The 17,617-nt window shown below is 46.0% G+C and overlaps 1 protein-coding gene across 13 annotated transcripts in view; it reads right to left on the bottom strand.

Annotated features, from left to right (window-relative positions):
* PPFIBP1 (PPFIA binding protein 1) overlaps positions 1–5,003 on the bottom strand; it is a 96,500-nt gene extending 91,497 nt beyond the window's left edge. For 12 of the 13 annotated variants that reach the window (XR_004357447.1, XM_032689671.1, XM_032689676.1 and 9 more), the window contains exon 1: positions 4,915–4,996. The gene's annotated coding sequence lies outside the window, so the exon portion shown is untranslated. Of the gene's footprint in view, positions 1–4,914 lie in introns of all 13 variants that reach the window. The other variant, XM_032689672.1, reaches the window with a different exon arrangement.
* Between the last annotated feature and the right edge of the window lie 12,614 nt (positions 5,004–17,617).

Below are 17,617 nucleotides of genomic sequence, written 5' to 3' on the forward strand. Positions count from 1 at the left end.
TTCCATTCCTCCAGGGTGAGCGTGGAAACCCCTGAGAGGATATTCCTAGTTAGGACCTTTTAGTTACACGTTTCACATCCAAGGGAAGGTGTAGATCAGGGTAAGCCATTCTAACCTCTTTTTGCACAAGAAGAAAAAAACCAAAAAACATGCAGTATATAAAAAAAAAATCCAGCCTTTCTTTCTAAACTTCCAAACCCAAGTTCTTAGAGCCAATTTCAACTTAGCCAAGAAACATAAATATGCATTTCTGAACCTTCCTCGATGTTTCCTTTGCAAACGTAACAAATTAAAAGTGCTGTCACAAATGAAACCAGCCTCGGTTAAGTGGAGGAGAAAAAAAATGCTGGTGGCTCCAAGATCCAACTGACAAGCCTTTTCAAGTCTGCTCTGAAGCTAAACCAACTTCCCAGAGACTTAAATTAAGAGTAAAGAAATATTTTCCTTTGCTTAATCCTGGTTTGGAAGCAGGACGGGGGATACTACAACAAAGCCAGCACCTGAACCCACCTCCCACTTAATAAAAGTCGATCAGAGATGTTTCCAGTGCAGGAAGGAGAGCAAAAAGGATGACCACCATGGGAAGCACAGCCATCAAACCACCTCCCTACCTGACCCAAGCCTAGCAGAGAATGGACTCTGGCAGTTTCCATATGGCAAGAGGGATTTTTACAACAGTGTAAGGAGACAGAACCCAAGATCACAAGTGCTACAACCACATGAGATAATTATTTTCAGAAACACAGGAGCAGCTCGGGGTGTTTTTACAACAAAGATGGCTTTCTCACCTGCTCTTCAAGACAGACATTAATTATCAGCATTACACTCTGCAGAGCTTTAACTTGATCCTACAGACACCTTCTACTGCCAACCTCACAATGTCCAAAAACATAGAGACCAAGCTCCAAAGGGTCTGTGTGTTCTTCTTCCCATTTAATACTCCCCATGGCCTGGGTTAGTCTATGCAAGACCAGACCATTACCATTGCCTCCTATTTTGACACGTCTGTTACACAGCAAGAAAGAAAAGTTGTTCTCCCAAATCCATCACATTTGGAGCCACGAGAACTGTTTGATTTAAAATGTGCTGATTCATGCCAGTGGTTATCAGGTTTTTCCCATGTGAGACACAATTAGGCAGCTGTCTGGCAGCACAGAAATTCTCCACTTCAGAGCTCAGATGCTGCAACAGCCCACTCGAGTCTCAGCCTTCAGATTTTTCACTAATATATAGGAAAAAGCCTATAAAGAGAGATGCAAATACAAACCAAACTTGATCTGGGAGCCTTCTGCTCGCAGGTGCCATTGGAGGAGGAGATTTTATTCATGCCAGAGTTAGGACACGGTGCCTACCGGAAGAGTGATTATTATCAAAATGTATGCAAATGGCTCCTTAAAGTCACACCTGTTACTTTTATCTTCCCTTCAACACCACAAGCCAGAAGCTGCTGAAGTGGCCCCCATCCTGCTCTTTGACACAGCCTGCACTGGTCAACGATGCAGAGCAAAGGAAAAGGGAGTACCCTTACCTCAACACAAACTAGATGCTGGCTTTTCCAAACACTGGGCAAGAGATGTGATCTCTCAGGAATAGCACTGGAGCCTTTCCTACGTGATGCAAAGGTTAATGGCTGCAAACCAGACATCTCCAAAGAGCTATTTCTGCAGCTGTCATTGAACAACCATCCTTTCCCCATTCACAGGTCACCTGTCAGCACACAGATTTCCAGTATCAAGAGTCACCTTCCTACCAAGACACAGGGAGGGTTGATACCTAGCCCTACTCAAACTAAAAAAGCAGCGCAAATGCAAAGCCTGACCAAGAAGGAAGTCCAGGCACAGGCCCTCTGCTCAGGAGACACTGCAATTACACCATGTAGGCTCTGGACACCCAACAAATTTACAGCACAGCAGGACAGGGTGAGAATTTGTACTAAATGCTAAATAAATGTCTGGGCATAAACAGCAGCACAACATAGTTCACCTCTCTTGGGCTGGATCCAAGAGCAAAGTCACTAACGGGATCTCACAATTACAAATGGGGGAAGGGGCTCACTGTTCAGCCTAAGTACAGGAAGGTACTAAGTGGTTTTATTTATGAGGGTATTAAGTGGTTTTAGGTGTTGTTAATACACAGCTGTGGGCGCACACCCCAAATGAGGAGTGAACACAACAAAACCTGATTGAACTTTTCAATAAACCCATTCCTTGCATCGGTAAGTTTACAGATGTGGTTTGGCCAGACAGAAATAGGTCAAATCATAATTGTACAGCTTTAAAGCAGCGATATCACTTCAGTTTTGCTTTGAAGCCCGAAAATAGCCAAGGCAAGAATGAGAAGAAGCTGTCTCAGGTACACTAACCTAACCTGTGCATCACCATGCACAAGCTGAGGCAGAGGTTACCAGCACCTCCTTAAGAAAGGGCATGCAAATTCAGCAGTGGGAAGGGGGCTTTCCTGACCACCTCTAACACCACAGGAAGCTCCAGGATGCTCTATTACCTCCCTACATCCTGCCTAATATTTGAGCTTTTACTTTCTCTGTAAACCAGTGGACTTCCCAGTCAGAGACATTTAGGGTTTCTTTTGCACTCCTCTTGTGCCATCCCAGAAGCCAGGGGTACGTTTTTGGAACATCTGTACTGGATTTGGCATCTGGCCACCTCTCCACAGAAAACACACAATGCAAAGCACAACAAAAAAAATTAGTCAGTTATTCAAATAAGTTTGCAGCAACACTACTCAGTCCTGAGTAAGCCCAAGGTCTATTTTGATGCAATCACACCACTGTCAAGAAAATGACTAAACCTTGGTTGGTTTTAAACCTCTGCAGGGGAAGGATTTCCACTTCATTGAAAGTGTTCCTTGAAGCGATGAAAGACAGAAACATCAGAAAAACCCCACTTGGATGGATCCAAGAGACACAAACCTCCTGAAGGGCACTGTGCCCCATGCACCTCTTCACACGCAACACTGCCTGTCAGGCCACCCTGACTTGAGCACTGAGCAGCGACCAGAATGTGTCCTGCTCATCACTAGTGAGCAATGGGACCAGACAGGCTGGCAGCACCACCTGGGAATCTCAGTCTCCTGGGAATGGCTGTAATTTCAGGAATGTTAACAATTATCCTCACGTTGTTGCCATGGGTCACAGGCAAAGCCTCCCCACACACCCCCACAGACATTTACATCAGCACCCCACTCCTTCCTGAGGTGTTTCACACTGCGCAGGCAGCACAACTCCAAACAGAAACAGGACTTGTATCCAAGTAGGGAAAAAAAGATGATATTCAGCATGGTTCCCTGCCTCCTGTGACATCCCTGGTTTCTAGGCGCTCCACTCTGCGTGGCAGGGACAAGCAGAAACCTTACTCACCAATATTTTTCCAGAGCATGGATCTGCTGCAGACACCCATGCACAGGACACATTAGCTTAAATATTCCTCAGCAGAACTCTTAAGCCCAGATCCCGCAAATGGATCAAATCCCAGGGCACCTTGCTCAAAGGCAGGAGATACTGAAGAGGGATCCCGCTCCCAAGGACTCCACTCCACAGCCAGGCAAACAGGTGGAGCTCCCACTGCCTTCGGGGAGGACGCAAACATCAACTTCACACTCTTAACACACGAACACGGATCTTAATTTATGAGCAACACGCCACTGACTGGCATTTTCACTTCTAGGAGCTGATCTCTCTGATACAGCTTTTCAAAGAACTTGGCTAAATGCTGTTGCCAAAACTCCCCTGGGACAGGTACTAAGCTAAACTAAGGAGTGCTCTGGCTCCTAATTTTTTTACTGATGTAAAGAAGTGAAGAGGCCAAAATCTTTGCTGCCTTTGGAAAAGAGAGTTTAAGCAGATTTCAGCTTTTCTCCTTTCCAGAATGCCTCTCAAACCAAGCTGCCATGCTGCCTCTGGTTTTACTGAAACCTCTACTTATGTCCTTCACAAAAGTAAATCCTCCAGCTATAGCTGCTACCTTTAATAGAGGCAATAAATCCGGAGTTAACACACTGTAACTTCTTCCTCTCGGGTGCTCGATCGTGTAAGCCCGGAGAATATCCTCACTGTGTGACCCATTTTTGCTGTTTACTTTTTGGAATGCAGCGACACTTGTATTGCTCAATGTGCTGCCACTGCAATACACGCCAGAGCTCACACATGGTGCTGGTGGTAGTATCTGTGCTCGGGCCAGAACAAGGAGCCAGCAGCGTCTCTGAAGGCTCAGGCACAGCCAAGCCCGATCCCGAAACACTTCCTCGGTGTTTCTGCACTCGCACCAGAGAGCGCAAACGTGTTACACTACGGCGTTCAACAGCAAAAGCTCGCTTTCCCCCCACAGAAACGACTAGATAGGTGCAAAGCACCTTTTTACAGCCACAGCTACACGTCAGCCAGGGTGTGAGCTACCACAGCTATTCCAGCTTTCCGAAATTTACAGATCTAACAGAAACAGACCTAGGGAAAAGAAAATGATTACAGGATGTAAGAACCCCAGGCCTTAAATCAAAACACATTTGCTAGTTCTAGATAAAACTCTTTAACCGCAGTTTAACAGCACTAGCGCCTGAAAAGACTAAAGCCGGAGCCTGCTCAACTCTTCCCAAAACTTCCCTAAAAGTTGTGTCACTTCCAGCACATAAATAAGGCACAGAAGGTCGGGAGCGCCGAAAACGCTTCTCCTTCCCTCCTCCTCACGGAGATTGAGGACGGAGGGCCGGCTGGCTTTCGGCCCCCGCGGCCGTGCCCGTCTCGCCTGGCTCGAGGCGGCTCCCGGTCCCCGCTCCCGGAGGGACCCGGGCCATGGCGGCTGGAGAGGAGGAGCAGGGGAGGGGCAGGGCACGGCGGGAGCTCATCCCGCCAGGACGCCAAGTTGCCGCTCGGTCCCGAGAATCGCCCCGAGAGCCCCTTACCTGCGCACAGACCCCGGAGAACCCTCCGGGGGGGCCGCGCCTCCGCCGGCTCCGGGCAGCGCCCGCCACCTTCCCGCCCGCGCCGCTCCGACACCGCCCCGCCCCGGACTCTCCGGCACCGCCCCGGACTCTCCTGCCCCGCCCCGGACAGCTCAGGATCGCCCAGGACCGCCCCCGGGCCCCGGGGAGGGGTGAAGGGCTCTCCGCTGGGGTGGAGCAGCCGGTGTGATCGCGAGCGTTCGCGCAGAATCGAGAGAATCGACAAGGTTGGAAAAGACCTCTGTGACCCAACACCACCTTGTCTACCAGACCACGGCACTGAGTGCCACGTCCAGTCTCTTCTTGAGCAGCTCCAGGGACGGCGACTCCACCACCTCCCTGGGCAGCCCATTCCAGCGCCCATTCCAAAGCCATTCTCACGGCCTGTGTGATCACAAGCATTCTCACAAGTGTTACTATCTCATTTCATACAGTTTAGGGACTCACAGTCCATAGATAGCCTGCCCCAAAAACCAGCCTTGGCTTTGCCATGGCAGAAAGGTCTCCAGAGGCCCGAGGTGCTGCTCCTCCAGGAGCAGAGTCACAGGACTAGTGGCCCGTGGGGCTCGGCTTGGTGGCCAGGTCCAGCCAACTAACTCCTAATTTTGTTTTGAGTTGACCCAAAACTTTTAATTTCAGAGCTCTTCCCCCCATCCCCTCTCCAAAAGCTGGGTTAGAGAAAACTCTTAAAGCTTTACATGTGGGGGGGGAAATGATTTGCTTGTGTTCTTTCTCTGACCATGACTTCTAAAGAAGAGGAAGTTTTCCTCAAAATGGTGACATGTTGGAAATAAACATTTGGAATTCACAACAAAAACAGGAAGGCACCATTTGCTTTTTAAGCATTTGCTTTTTAAGCACGGTTTCCAAAGACGGCAAGTCTACCCAAAACACTGTTTTCTGACAAGTTACCAGCCTGTCACACTGGCCACATAGTTCCGGTGTGTCTCAGCTTAAACAGCAGAGCTGAGTTTTAGATTATGAGAAAAGAAAGGCAATTTAAAAATAACCTATTTTGCTTTGGTATCTTCTATTTCTAGAACCTCTGTTTCAAAGCAGTGGTGCCTAACTATGGTTTAGATGCTTTACAATTGGTCTTTCTGCCCATTTTCCTCAAACCTTCATCAGTTCTCCAGCAAATGTTCCCAGTTTGCTGTCAGCTGATGGGCAAGTGCTGATCACATTCTAGGTCCCACCAGGCTGAATCACAGGGATCCCACATCCAGCGCTCCACTCCCTCTGGAAATGGCTGGACTTGGACTTGGGACAAATATTGATCCAATATTTTTCAGCCTTTTTTGAATTGACTGTCCTGTTGATACCTTTTTTTTTACACTAATTTTTAATTCAGAAAGTGAAGATCCTTATTAAAGAATTTAATGCAGAGGGGCTTCATGTAAGATCTCTGAAAACAAATCTGAGCAGACAGAACATTTCAAACAACTGTTTGTATTCTTTCATCAAAGAAAATACCTTTGCAAGTTAAGACAAATCTCTGATAAGGCTTTCTGGCGTGCTTATCTCTCATCTCCCAGAATAGCTTAGCCCTTTTTGCTCCAGGCTGGTTTGCAAGGAATGGTTGATTTTCCCCACCTTTGTGAAAACGAAGCAGCCTCTAAGAAGGCAAACAACTCGCTCCTCCCTCCTGTGAGGGCTTCCAGAGGTTACAAGGAGTATTTTCCAAGATTGTTCAGTGCTGGAGGAGGTGAAGGGAAAGAGCTTTTCCCTCACTTTGCAATGGGAACACGCATCACCTCTGTGGTTACAAATCAATAAGTGGCATTAAGCCCAGTATTTCAGGAGCTGTCAGAGGCATTTCAAAGGAGCAGTGTGCACTTTCTTACATGATCTTCACCGCTCTGACAAGATCTCACAGATCTCTCCTGATCTCCATGTCTCCCCCACACTCACACTGTGGTACAGCTGGGGGTGCAGTGTGGCAGAGCAGTTAATTTCCAGCTGGGTCACTGGGATGAGCGGACACGCTCCAAGGTCCCTGGCACTAAATGGGTGTCTGGGTGTTGGGTGGAGGCACGGGCAGGACCATTCATCCACTGGCAGTGACTCTGAGACAAAACCTCTTTCAAAACAGCAACGTACAGCACTCATTAAATCTGCAGTGCCTCACTGCTGAGGATAAAGCATGGTGCAGTGTTTAATGCAGTTATCCTTGCTACATTCTCACAAGCACTGCTGTCTCACAGCACACAGTTTAGGGACTCACCTCAGTTTATTGGGAGTGTTAATGCCTTGTAGTGATCCAGGTTTCAACTTCTTCTGGAAGTCATCGTGTTTTAGCAGCACACTGTCATTAGCCCAATGCTTAAATGTTTGGATTGGATATTAGGAAAAAATCCTTCCCTGTGAGGGTGGCGAGGCCCTGGCACAGGTTGCTCAGAGAAGCTGTGGCTGCCCCATTGCTGGAAGTGTCAAAGCCCAGGTTAGATTGGGCTCTGAGCAACCTGGGGTAGTGGAAGGTGTCCCTGCCCTTGGCAGGGAGGTTGGAACTAGATGATCCTTGAGGTCCCTTCCAATCCAAACCATTCTATGATTCAGTGCTAGCTCATGGGCAGAGCCCTGAAATACAGGGCTGTGTACATCACAGCCAATTTATTTTTTTTCAAACTTCAGTACCTTGTTGGGCCCCAGAACTTTTCCTTTAGACCAAACCCCCTCCCCAAAATACAATAGCTGAAAGAGCCGAGGGATCTCCTTCCCAAAGGGCAATGGTCTCACGCCCAGGCTGTGCACAGCTTTCATTTCAAGGCAGCTCAGAAGGTGGATTCTGTGGGTCGCTGTCTTTACTCCCAGACGGGAATTAACCCTGGGGCTGAGCCAGGGTGTTTTCAGGTCAGGTTTCCACTCCCGACTCTCCCGGCATAGTTGTGTCAGTCAGAGCTGTGGTAAGATCCTGGAAGGCAGAGCTCTGCCAGCACAAGCACCTTGTGCAGATGGAGGGATGAGCAGAAAAAGCGGCACTTCTGTCCGGGCAGCTTATTTCACTTGAGGGAGCTGCAATTCGCTCTCTCTGCAACAGCCCGGTTTTACTGTTGGAAATGTTTGCTCTTCTGACCACCTATTGTAGCTGGGCTGTCAAAGCTGTCCTGGCTTTCAGCTACCCAAAGTATCCTGATAGTTAAATACTCAACAGAGCAAATTGTTTTAGCCAAAGCTTTGAGCTTTGCTATGACACGATGTTCAGTCCCGGGACAAAGCACTGCACAAACAGTTTCTAGCTGTCAAACCCATACTTGAACCTTCCTCCTCATGTTTAAATTCCCCTCCAATCCCTTCCTAAAAAGGAGAGGAGAGATTCAGTGCCCAAAGGATTCACTTAATCCACAGCAGCTGAAGTACAAAATGCCCCCAAACTGTACCCCCTGAAAACAGCCAAACTTCTGACCTCGGCCGTCCCATTCCTGGGTCTTCCCACAGTGTTTGAAAACACTAAGAAAAGCCCTGCACACTGAACATGCTGCTGAACTGATGGAAGGGCTGCTGCTTTTCATCAGCATTTCTCCCTCAAGTTTCTGGTTTAAACCCCTTAAAAAGCAGAAGGCCATTTAAGAGTTTACCAATCTGCTCCACTGCTTGGGATTGTTTCAGGTCCCCAGTTTCAGATGATCAGTCTTGTGTATTTTATCTGGAGCTTTGTGCAGTTAACCCCTGAAAAACAAGAAAAGGCAAGCTCTAGTTCTTTTTCAAGAGGACAAGAAAGCTTCCATAAAACTTCACACACCTTTGAGGGTGAAGAAGTAATTAACTGCAGAAACCTCTTCAGCCTGAACACTGGGGTGAACCTCAGCAATGTGTCAGTGTGTGTCTGGAAATCACAAAAAGTAGTATTACAAACTGGAAGGTGCTGCATGTTTTGTGTAAAATGTGAGCAAGAGAAAACCTCCTGACATGAGCAAGAATCACACTGGGCTTGGCTTGAGGAATCCCTACATGTTCAGTGGCAATAGAGTAGCTGCTTGGAAAGACTGAGTGTTCCATATGGGCTTTGTCTTTCTATTATTTTGAACAATTGCTGTCATTAAAAGCAGGAAAAGAGATTACACTTCCAAGGTTTCACATTCTTAAATTTCTGCAGGCCTACTGAATGTTTTTTTCCTCTCCCTGGAGCCTCTCACTCCCTAATTTAGGTATAAATGTACCTTAAAGGGGCTGAAACACTCATTAGGTTCACATGCATGTACTTTTCACAGCATTCTCTCCATTTCGGTATCAGCAGACAATTGTTACTTACACTCAGGAGCTGCTTTCTGGGATAGTCAGGAAAGATGACGGAGCTGGAGAGAAGCTCTTTGGGTCTTCAAAGTGTTTATCATCAGACACAGGACAAAACGTTCACCTAGTGGTGACACCCTACACCTAAGCTTTGGTCCCCAGCCACTGGGATAACTCTCCCTTTTCATATCCCACTGATTCTGAGCTCATATTGCTTTTGTTCCTTTCAACTTTCACGTTCGCATTGCCTGGGGGAATGTGTGAATTTTTTCCCTCAATTTTTTCCTCAGTTTCTCAGGTACCATCTCTTGGTACCTTGGTACCTTTCTCTAAGCACATCTCTTGGTTCATTCTTGTCACCAACAACTTCTAGATCACAATGAAAACCCACCAGTGCTCCTGAAGACAAGTCTTTTTATATTTCCTGATAGAACCAGGCTTACAGGCACTCCCAAAAGCACTAGAAGAACCATAAAGTGCTTTTCTGAAGAGACTCTCCAACACTGCATCTACCTCACAGAAGTTACTCTCTCTTTAGCACCAATGAAGACAAGGGGCAAGGAGGTGCAGGGTGTTTCTCAGTTCACAGTGTGACACGGTACAGAGTTCCTGAGCAAACCTCCATGCGAGGGGATGCATTTCCAGTCGCAGAGCAGCCAGGGAGCTGCATTCCCACCGCGGAGCTGGCAGGAGGAGCCGTGGAGCGGTGCCAGCCCCACAGATATCTCTGCCCGGCACGCTGGAGACATAACTGCGGTCACTCACTCCAGCTCACACAATGAGTCAGTGTCAAAGCTGGCTCAGCCCAGGCTCGGGCTTTACCGGCCTTCAGGAGCAAGAAAACAGCACCCTTTCACACATTCTTTAAATATTCGGGCTGAGAGGGCCGTGGAGGAAGGCGACGGCATCCTGCCCAGGAGGGAGCAGGAATTGCACTTGCTTCCCATTTCCAACAGCCCTGTGCACATCACTTGTTCCCGGGCTGACCTCTCTGGGAATGCGTTTTGCTGGTGACTCACTGAGGTGGGAAACTCAGGCTCCTCGGCTGAGTCAATCCCGGTGTCCACAGGAGTGGGAAGGGTGGCTGTCAGGTGGCAGGACCTAAGGAAGTTAATCACTGGAACTGGAAATTACTGAGATCTTCTGCTCCGGAGAAACAAGAAGTGATCAGCTAAGTCTTAGGTGCTGACTAGGGCAGTCACCAAGCTGTCTGACTGTATCAGTCACTTGCCCTGCTCCCAGCAAAGTGACAGACAACCATAAAACAGGGATTATTTAGTTCTGAAAGAAGGGAGAAACATGGGAAATACAGCTCCGAGGGAGCACAAGGAGATGAGGATCATCAATTTAGCTACTACCCATTTTAATCTCCTTTTCTCTCTCTCTCTCTCTCTCTCTCTCTCTCTCTCTCTCTCTCTCTCTCTCTCTCTCTCTCTCCAGAGATTTTACGCCTTAGGAATGCAGAAAATAAAGGTTTCATTCATGAAAGATACCTATTTTTTAGGTTACGAAAAACATCAAAATGATCTTGATTCTCCACTTCACTTGTGAGCTCTGTCTTTTTGTGTTAAGTGCAAAAAGAGACATAGGGATTTTAAGTCATGTCTGAGTGAGTATGGCTGACACAAATAGTTTAGAAATAGAATTTTGCTAAGCCTATAGAATTAAAAATAATTACGTTATTTACCTAAAATAAACGATTTGAGGACCATCTAAAGATGAGACAAACAAGGGGTTGCTCTGTCTTGGTGAGCTGTACCTTCTGCATTCATTTTGGGTGTCCTGCTGTCCCAGCAGCTCCTTCCCAGGGACAAGATGGACAGGCTGAATCCACCACACGCTGCAGGAACAACGGGCTGGGTTGTGAACCATGGAAGGTTAAACGTGCTAAAGAAAAAGCGAGGCATGAAAAGCAGGTGAGCACAGCAAAACAGTGCAAGGGCAGGTAAGTGACCGTGCATCTGAGAGGAGATTAATTACATCTTGAGCGTAATCCGGCTGGAGATGGAAGGCACACCTCCTCTGGCAGCTTGGTTGCATGGAAATACCTGCGGCTGTCACGTCTGCTTGGCCAAATGCCGCCCTGCAAAACGGTTTTAGGAGCCCTATCAGCTCATTAACGCCCAATTTGCTAATGCACAGGCACGAGGGATCCTGCATCTGGCGCTCCTTTTGTGGGGCTTTGTCTTTGTGCCAAAAACTTCTGAGAATATCTTTAAAGAGACAGCTCTCCTTTAATTCAGGTAACAGGGCACCATGCAGGATTCATCAAAACCTCCCAGAGCTGGTTCAGTTTCCCAGAAAAGCTTTGTTCACCTTCTATAAAAGTGCCTGTGATTCCTATAATAAATACTTTTTCTTTAAAACAGTCTCAAATTTAAGTGATCAAAGTTATCTTCTTAACATATGTGGATATTTCTTCTAATCTTGGGTTCTGTAAAGAACTATTTGAGCATTCCCAAATAATTTACTCTCCAGTTTCCCTTACTCAGATTACTTCTTGTGTACCTACATACAGTAATGCTATTTTTGTACATAAAGCACCTTAAAATTCAAACAAAAACTGTCAGGAAATTCAGATATGATGCCTTTAATTCACACACAAAACACACACAAGGAAGATTCAAAAGAAGTTTCAGTCTGTCTCAGGCATCCAAGAAATGATATTTTCACATTTAAAATAAAATGAAAGTCAGAAGTAACCATTATCTTTTGGCAAGTGTTTTGCAAACACTAAAGTCCCCCTTAATGTTTGGAAATCAGGGCTTTAGACTGGATGATATTTAAAAATCTTGTGTTCTTTCAAAGTATATGTCTATACTTCTACATGTACATAAGTAAACACTTAAGCTGGATTCACTAATAATTCAATAGCTTACTTAAAACATAAGCCTATTTAAAATAAAGCATGTCATTCTTATACTATTCTTATACTATTCTTATACTATTAAACATAAGTTGAATATATACTTTTTAAAATGAATGACATAAAATTCAAGGTGAAAATCATAAATGTTCGCTGTTGAAGTCTTAAAGAACATAAAATCAGCCAAACTGATGGAATTACCATCCGAACATCTGGAACAAGAATTGGCTGAAGTGAACCAGCTTTTGATAAAAGGGATTTTTCTACATGTGCAGAAAGGATATTGGAGCTGAACAAGCTGAATAATCTGAAACAGAAATAGCAGTAAGTTCAAAACCAAGACACTAACAGAGAACTAAACACAAAAAGCTGGGAATAAAAGTGAGGAATGGAAGGGCCACCTCTTTTTGAGGGACACTGATGAGCAGCAAGCACTCAGATTCAGTAGCTGCAATCTGCCTAAATCAGTTAAGTTTTATGAAAAATATACAATGCTGAGTGTTGTCTGTGGACAGCACACTTGTAATGGCCTGTTTGGTTAGCTGGATATAGTAAATAAACATGGGATACATTCACATGTCCCTACAGGGGACAAACTGAACTCCCCCTCTCCTGCAAACACGAGAGATCATGGCAATGTTTCAGTAAGAGAGGACAAACTATGCTGCATTTCTTATGATCAAGTATGTTGAAAAAAAAAAGACAAATCCCAGGCCTTTCGTGTCCCTCAGCCCCCAGGATCCCCATGGGCTGCAGTTCTCAGCTTAGGCCCTCACCTCCCAAAGCTGCACTGAGTGTGTGGGGGTATTTTTAAATTAAACGTTGTATTTTACATGTAGGAGGACATTAAGGCAAGCTGCACTCCTGCTTTTCATGGAAATGATGCAGCTCATTGCTCCTGCATTAGCAAGCTGGGAGACATATCATAGAACTGGGAGACTGACACGGGCCAGCAGTGATTTCAACCAACAAGAGTTTTGGGCAGTTGTAAAAAATTTGTGCCATCCAAGTCAAAGGTAGCCACAGCATATCCAAAAAGGGGGTGTCAGAAGCAAGTCCTCATTCTGCTCAGAGCTCACATGGCTTCTGTGCCTCAGAACTCCAGACTGATTTAACCTGGAGTTTGCTTCCCTTGGGGAAACAGCCAGGCTGAGTGTTGTGCCAGGCCTGCTGGTAGCTTTTGGAATGTCACAGCGGGAAGTAACCTCTGTAAATAATGATCTGAACTTCCAGCATCAATAAAGAGTTGTGAAAATGGCTGAGTGAGACTCCAGAGCCTGGCGTCCCATTGTCCCCTCACAGGAGGTGGCAGCTCCTCCATGGGGCAGGATGAGGAGGAAGATGGAAAGGGTGAGGAGAGTGTTGCTTTGAACAAAACCCCAAATGAATCTCAGCAAGAAGAGGTGCCAGGAGACATGTCAGCAACCTCCAGTCATATTATCCTTGTCTTCCTCCTCCATCCCTTGCTGTGTGTGACCTGTTGACCTTCAGAAGCTGCTCATGTCATTTCAAACAGAAGGCAAGAACCTACAACAGGTCACAGCAAGGGTTGGAGGAGAAAGACAAGGATAATACGACTGGAGATTGCTCTTGCAGGACACCACAGAGCTGTGCCTCCACCTTGGTGAGGTAAATACTGTGAGGGCACAGGAGCAGCAAGTCTATCTCCGTGACAGCTGGAATTTCCATCTGCACGGTGTTTGGAGAGGGCTGGTATCACTCATTTGTGGGTGCCCTGCAGCAGGTCTGCCTCTCTGCTTGCTGTATGTGCACTGGTGTACTCAGGGGGGATTTACCTGTCTCCTTGGTCATCTCTATCTGTCAGTTAAACCCAAGATTGCCCTTGGTGACATCCCAGGCCAGATGCTGAGAAAGACAATGCCATTGCTGTGATTTTGGGGGGCTCTGCAAGCCGGGGAGCTGGTGCAGGACCCAGAGAGGATCCCACTATGAGCCACTGGAGTTCCTTGCACATTCCCAGCCTCTGATACGCACACAAGATGGGGAATCTTCTGTTCCCATCTACTCTCTGGTAATCAGGACCACTATCCAGCCTCACCTGAGTTCTCTCTGCGGTAGGAATGTTCTGGGTGATTCTTGGAAGAGGGCAACACTGCTCAGCTCAGTAACTGTCAGTGAACAAGGCACTGCAAGTCCTGACTTTGGGAATCTCTTTAAACTGAAGGTGGGATTTTTATTTTTTTTATAGAATCCCTTAATCCAAGATAAATCTCGAAGCAGTTAACCGGGCAGTGATATCTGATGATGAAAAATGGAGGAGAAACAACTGAGAGGGGATCCTACCAATACACAGAAATATCTTAAAAGTGAATGTCAAGAGGATGGGATGAAATTCTTTCCATTGGGTCTCAACAGGATGCAGCCAGACTCCTTCCAGTGTTCTCCAGTGACAAGGGGTAATGGGCACAAACTGAAACAGAGGAAGTGAAGGAAAAGTTCTTTACTGTGAGGGTGGCAGAGCACTGGAAAAGGCTGCCCAGAGAGGAAGGAATCTCTCCTTCCCTAGAGAGATTCAAAACTCTCCTGGGTGTGATCCTGTGCAACCTGCTCCCAGTGACCCTGCCTGAGCAGGGGTGTTGGAACAGGTGATCTCCAGAGGTCCCTTCCAACCCCAACCATCCTGTGATCCTATGATCACCAAGGGCAGAAGCAAACCAGAGGTTAGTTACATCTGACTGAGAAGAGTGTGGATTCAGGTATCCCTATACACAACCTTCTCTCAGGGATTTCAAACCTCTCTCAGCCTTAGGGAATAACACCCATTTCCACTGGAGAAATAGCAAATCTACAGCTGCCATTGACACTGTGCTGCATTGCAGAACTTCTGTGCATCAGTACTTGGGGAGGAATACTCAGCTCAGCTATAGAGAAGGCAGCTGGGTGGGCTATTGTGAGGCAGGAAATCCTATAGATAGCACATGCCATTTTCTCCAAAAACCTTCCAAAGTTAAGTCACAGTAAGAACTCAGACTCACTGTCAATCTGATGCGATTTAAATATAAACAGCTATTGATGTAACAGCAGTGGAAGGCTAATGTGAGCACAAGTTCTTATTTTCTTCAGACACTCACAGATCAGCTCCATATGCTGGTTTTCTAGTCAGCAGCTGTGTCCCAGCTATTGATTAAATTTTAATTAATCAAGCTGAAAAAGTGGTGTCGCTGCTTGCAAGTTCAGCTTCTCAAACTCAAGTTTGGCTCATGGTGCTTATTCTGCTTTTCAAGAAGAACTCCCAACAAAATCATCACTTGAAGGCTGCAGCAGCATTCCTTATCAGGCAAGGAGAGCCAAGAGCAGGAGGCAACAAACTTCCCCAGGCCTTGAATTCTCTTGGTTTTATCCTAATGGTGTGCTAATTCATTAGCAAATTGGCAGGAACTTTCCATCCCATACCTGAGCTCCAGTCCAAGCTACAACACTGATTTCCTTATAGCATTAATTGTCTGCTCTGCGCATTGCTCAGAGACACGGCCTCAGCTTGGCAATAATGACATTTGGCAATTATTAACTCTCTATCTGTGCAGCCTTCCCAGGTAGGAGAAGCCTTCCCTCTGCCTTGTGCACTTTATGACTATTCTTACTGTAACAGTAAAGCGGTTATTCCCTGCCTTTGAAGTGTGGAGTGCTTTGAGCCATGTTTTCCCAGGTGGGAAACAGAGACAACAGTATCAAGGGAAGTCCAAAGGTTGCCTGGAGCAAAGCTGCAAAACCAAACACAGAGATCCCAAGAACCAGGCTGGTTGTTTAAAATGCACAATTGTTGACTTCAGTATCCTTGTGTATGTGAGGGAAGATAGAATAAAACCCTTCCAAGCTTGTTTTGTCCCAGCTCAGCATTTTCTCTCTGCTGCCTGCTCTCACAAGCACCAGTGGCAGGGATCACCCTTCACCTGGAGGCTCTCAGGACCAGGAATTACAAGCACCTCTACTACAAATTTACTACAGGAATCAGGGTCAAAAGTAGGGCTACTCCAGTACCTGAGGGATGAGCATTTCCATACTACAAACCAAATACCATCCCAACCAGTGCAACGCTATAACCTCGGTCTGGAAACTTGGCAAAGCAGCCAAGGGAACTGAGGGGGAATTTAATGGATCCTCTCAGGCTCAGGAAGTATCTCTGCATCCAGGCTGAGGTGTACCAAGAGCACAGCATGAAAAAATCCATGGACTAGGGTCTTTTAACACAGCCTTGGGACAATGTATATATCCAAGTTTCTACTTCTGTAAAAACACTAAAATGGAGGTTCAGGGGTAATGTTTGAAGTTGCACAGTATCTAAACCTATGCAAACTTATATCTACAAGTATCACATTTAGTCTGCATTGCACCAGTCCTTAGAGCAGACAAACTTCATTGGTAACATCATTAATACAGATTATTTTAGCATTAGCAAAAGATTAGGAAAAAAAAGACTTCCCTTCCTAAAACTACAGATAAAAACCCCACAGCATTGGGATTTGGTGAGCTCCAAACAGCAGGGACACCCATGATATCTTAGCAGGATTTCAGATTGGATGGTCTAATTCCTCTTCTCAGCATTAAACTCATTTAAGGGATATAATTCTGCCACAGCACTGACAAATAACCCCAAATGCAAACCCGGATAATGAGATTCTGTAGATTAAGTCGGTCTCACTCCAGGTTTCTCATTATGAAGACTAAGTAAAATCCTATTGGAATCCTCCTTTATTTCAGAAGGCAGATGAGGTGAGACACTGAGTTACCCCCATTACAACACATGGTGAGACTGAGGGTAGCACATGACACCCAAATATGAAAGCATCAGTCTTGTTGAGTGTGTATGTTTTCACCTGGAGCCATCTTTGCACCAAGACTTGCTGCATATGGAAAAACACAGGGAATTCTGAAGCCTGAGAGGGGTGGGCCCTCACTTCTCATGGAAGTGCAGCCAGAGGCAGCACCTCACTTTATTACACACTTGGAAAATACAAGCCAAGCAAGAGTACTAAACTCACTGCTTTCCCACAGAAAGGCTGGAGGAACGTGCAGAGCTAAACTCGGATTTGTCAGTCAAATCCCAACCCACAATTAGTCTTAGTTTTCCTTACAGTTCACGTGTACATAAAGATCTCACCTTTTGGGAAAAAAACCCCCAACTTGACTAGTGAATGATCAGTTTTCACCTTGAGTAATGTTGTTATTTCAGGAGAGACTTATTCCTTCTCGGGAACACAAATGTGATCCCTTCCTCGGTCTCCTGGCCCCAGGAATCCTTCCCTTATTCCTCTACACACCCAGTTTCAACAGGTAGGACTAGAAATTCTCATTTCAGTTTGTCAGCTTTAGGAAAAGAAGTTAATTGCTAAAAATTCAAAGCAAGCTTAAGAATAGCATTGAGAACCAACAGGCAAAGTTAAAAACTTGGAAGTGATGTTCCAAGGTGACAAAAGGGAAGTCACATCTGCTCAGTAAAGTTTGCAGCTATTTCTGTGTGGCTTTGCTTAAGCTAAAGGATGGCTGAATTCACATGTTTATCCTGGCTTTGCTCTTCAGCCAAGTTTCCTATTTCCACTGTAAGAGCTC

The sequence above is a fragment of the Chiroxiphia lanceolata genome, chromosome 5 (genome assembly GCF_009829145.1).
Source record: "Chiroxiphia lanceolata isolate bChiLan1 chromosome 5, bChiLan1.pri, whole genome shotgun sequence".
NCBI classification, from domain to species: Eukaryota; Metazoa; Chordata; class Aves; order Passeriformes; family Pipridae; genus Chiroxiphia; species Chiroxiphia lanceolata.